The following is a 4352-nucleotide window of genomic DNA, read 5'->3' on the forward strand; positions in this document are numbered from 1 at the left end:
TGCAAGGAACAGCAGAACTCAGATGAAGAACAACCCAGTAATGATGATCTGGATAAGAAGAATCAGAACCCAGGCCTCACCAAATGCACATGCAGAGCCACCAGAGATCAAAACAAAAGCATTGGTTCTTACACTAAAGGGGAACAAAAAAGTTCACCAGTGTTATTAGAACTATTGCTTAAGACAGAGAACAAGGCAGTATATTTTAAGTGCTGAGAATGGGGAAAGCTAAATTATTCTTCCAAGGGGACTGCATTGTGTAACTCCCAAAAGAAGCCTCCCCTTGGTATTATTCCCCAATACTTTCTCAGGGCTTACCCCACTGAAATAAAACTGCTGTGTTGTTGAGAGAAGTTTCCATTGCTGAGGTTACTTCCAGCTTTCCCAAAGAAGGTTAGTACTGATTAGGGACAAGGGAATTGTCTTGCATTCATGGGCTGAATCACAGATTCCCTCAAAAAATCCTTGGGGGATCTCACACAACAGCAGTGTCATTAATAAGATTGAACAAGCAAAGCAGGAATACTTGGACCATGTTGAAGGACTCATCCAAACTGCCCATCAGCTGTCATGCTCCTAACTGGACTCAGTATCAATATATAGGCTCCAGAGACTTTAAGGAAGAGGTTGCTCATGCTTTGGAGGTCATGAAACCATGGTGGAACATGGTTGGGCCAGGGCCTCTCACTTTGTAATAAAGGCAGGGTAGTGGCAAACAACAACATGGAAAAAGCCCAGGTTTTGTATTCCAATATCCCTATCACCATGTATTTAATATCTTTATTGTCATAATAAGGAAAAACACAACTGATTTTGCTGTCTTTCTTTTGCTTTTCCTTGCTATTTCTGTGTTACCTTGAGCGTATCGCTCTAAATGCCCATTTCAGTTCCTTGAATTCACAGTGATACTCTCTAATGACAGCAGCAGACACTTCATTGATTTGTATTAACTCTTCCAGTCTTCTCTGCTAAGTACTGAAGTCAATGGAGCTCACCAGTAATGTACCTGTAATAATGTGCGCATTTTCATAGCAACATTCAGTTCAAATAACTGTAACATGCAAGAAACAGGCTCCCTTTGCACAAGGCAGGAAAATAGTGATACTTGGTCCTCACAGAAAGGGAGCAAGCTCCTCTGAACTATGGAAATAAACACTTCTGAAAAGTTCACTCCTAAAGCTCTGGGTTGAGTTCCTGTCAATGTTGTTCTTTTTTTTCCTTCTTGCTGTTATTCTCCATGTGAGCTACATGTCAGAAAACTGCTGCCTGTTGCTTGGCTGCACATCTTTCCCCCAAATTCATATCACCGGGATGTTTGCCCAATAAAAGGCTTTGTGAATTCAGAAAGACACTGAGCCCATTTCCAATATTTCCCACAAACACTTCAGACTCCTGTTGATAAACTGTTTTCTTTTATGCTAAGTGCTCCTGTAGACTATTCTTAATTTAAAAATATTCTATCTCCCCTTACAAATTTTATGTGCTACAGACATTATTACTAGATGAATTACTAACTCATCTGGGCAGTCAGGATTAGAACTTCATTATTTTATCTCCAGAAGTATAGGTCTGTTACAGGAGTTAACTGAAATCTCCTTTAGCTAGAAGCAATAACAGTAGGTCTCTAATCCTCTGTACTGGAAATTGCCCTTAGCTTGTCATCTCTATAACCAGTCTTGAGCGGGCAATTTTACTCGCACACACACAGATAGCCATGCACATGTGGGCACACACACCAAATGGACATAACTGACACTGATTTATTTTGTGTGAAATTGCTTTAATCTGGGCTTTGGTTTTATTTTAAAATAATTCATAATAATGACTAAAAGGGTGTGCCTTACAGTAGATGCATGGTTTGAGGAGGATGGCAATTTTTGGGTGGGGGAGGAGAAAAAGGCTGTTTCCAATTAGAAATACTATTTTGTGTTTCTAAAGACATTATGGGTGAAACTGCCAAAAAAAAAGTTACAATCTAAAGGAGAACTGATGAAAAGGAGCAATTAGTAAACCTCAAAAGACTCCTGCCTAAACCATCACTGAAACTCACAGGATGGCAGAACTGGAATGAAAATCTCAGGAGAATGGTCTCATATGGGATTCCCAGTAATTCCTTACTTCTGCTCAGGCTTGGGCTAGAAATATATTCTTGTTGCTGTTTTTCTGGCAAGTTCATCATTAAAAAGGAGATAAAATGAATTTTTTACAAACAACTGAGACCTACAAGTCACATTCTTCACAAGAGTTCACTTGTGTTTGCAGTGCAAAAAGTACACAAAATAAAAAGTAAAAATAACTAAAGTTTTCAGGTCACAAAGATAATCTGGATCTGACATTGTGTATACAGAAGTGTATAGATTCATATTTAGTTGAAGCTATTTTACCCATTCCTGAGCACCACTTTCTCTTGGCAAACTCAATGCCTCTAATTTCCCTCCTCATTAATCATGCCACCGTGAAGTAACAATGGTTATACATTTGTAGAATTACATATTCCAAGATCCAAATATTAACTCAAATTACTGTATTGAATAGAAAAAGGCAAAACTATGTTGCATATGCAAATGTGCCACAACAGAGCAAATGGTACTTACTTGCTATTGTATCTTTTCTGCCACATTTGTAGGTTAAGGTGAAAATGTTTTCAGTATCCTTCATAAGAATAGCTCCCCCACAATTTTACTCTCTGCATATCTGAATGTAATTTATATTATAACTTGTGATTGATAGTAAACTAAATTATTTCCTACAGAACTATGATGAACACACATTCGTATAAAAGTGGTAGAGTAATATAGTTCCTGGAATTTAACACTCTGTGGTCAGAAGGTCACATACGCTAAGTTGCTTATTTATATCCCTATTAAAGTTCTGATATGTGGGAAGCAGGACTGAAGCAATGTGACACCCTTTACACATAAAAAATGTATTGTCATATCATATATGTTTTGTTTCTGGATGTTTAATGTTAACAATGTATGAGCAGCAGGTGAATATAATAATCTCCCAACACCATCAGGAAAAAAGATCCTCATCGGGAGAAATGCATTTGTTGTTGCTATTCTCTCTGGCAAGTGCTGCTTTTTAAAAAAGTGAAATGCATATTTCACAAATGAGTGAGTCATGCAAATGAATAGTGTTCATAAAAGATTCTAACTTAAGATTTTATCTATTTCTAATTATATATTGGTTGAATAGCTATTTCAAATATGATGAAGCTTAACAATTGGTATTCAAGATTACAAACCAAAGAGAAAGAATTTAATACATGTTGTAATCTGTAGAACCAGCTAATAGATTACTTTGAACCAGAGACCGAAATACCAGACTGTTCAGATATATTACAGTTCAGTTACAGCATCAGGATCCAGTCCTGCAAACCATCATTTATTTTAGCAGTCTTGATACACTTCCACAGGGCAGCTTCTATGGTTTAGGATTTGCCACAATGACAGTACTTGAAATATCAACATATTCCTACCGTACACCATGTGGGCAGTTAAAGTGATGTGCTGATGATTCTGGAACCACAATGTGTTCCCCCAATTGTGCATGTGCATCCTGAATACATTATCTTTTAGAAATAATTAAGTATGTATTCCTGTTGAAATAGGAAGCGGGTAATAAAAATAAAACAACAATAACAAGGGACAACAGGAGGCACAACTGAGTTGATTAAAAACAACTAACTTCATTTAAAAAACACACTGCAGGAGGTCTGTATAAGGACTGGACATTTTTGTTTGTTTGTTAAGTAAGCATCCCAAACTTTAATCTGATCTAATGCAAAGCATGAGATAACTATGAAATCAATCCTGAATAACTCCAGGAACTGCAATAGCCAATATTCCCTAAATTGTTTTTTCCCGCCTTGGCATGGGATGTTAGCAGGTGCTGTAAAAACGTATTCTCCTTCCACAATCTTATATGCCAAGATTTGTGAATGTGCTTGGCATGAGTTTGGTAGGATAGTATTACTTTCATTGTGGCTTTTCGTTTTTGCCTGGCATAAATATATTCCCTTTGTGCATATTCCTTTGTAGTGACAATACAAAAAGAGAGAGAGAGAGAGTCTTCTTGTTTGTTTGTTTTTTTTCTTTAGTAGAAGCAGCTGTGAAGTCATAATTATGTTCACTTTCCACACTGGAAACAGGCAAGCCTTACATTTTTGTGTATTTGGAACTACCTGGAGGGGTGAACCACCTCACCTAGGATTTTACAGTTTCTCCGTTCTTAAAACGTATTTCTATAAAACAAGCCTTTTGTTTTGTTTTTTTTTAATTATATTGAGTATAGTTGATAAATCAGTTCAGTGTTACCTTAAATAATTAAAATGTGTATCAGTTGAAAGA

The sequence above is a fragment of the Alligator sinensis genome, unplaced genomic scaffold, assembly GCF_000455745.1.
Source record: "Alligator sinensis unplaced genomic scaffold, ASM45574v1 scaffold32_1, whole genome shotgun sequence".
Classification (NCBI taxonomy): Eukaryota; Metazoa; Chordata; order Crocodylia; family Alligatoridae; genus Alligator; species Alligator sinensis.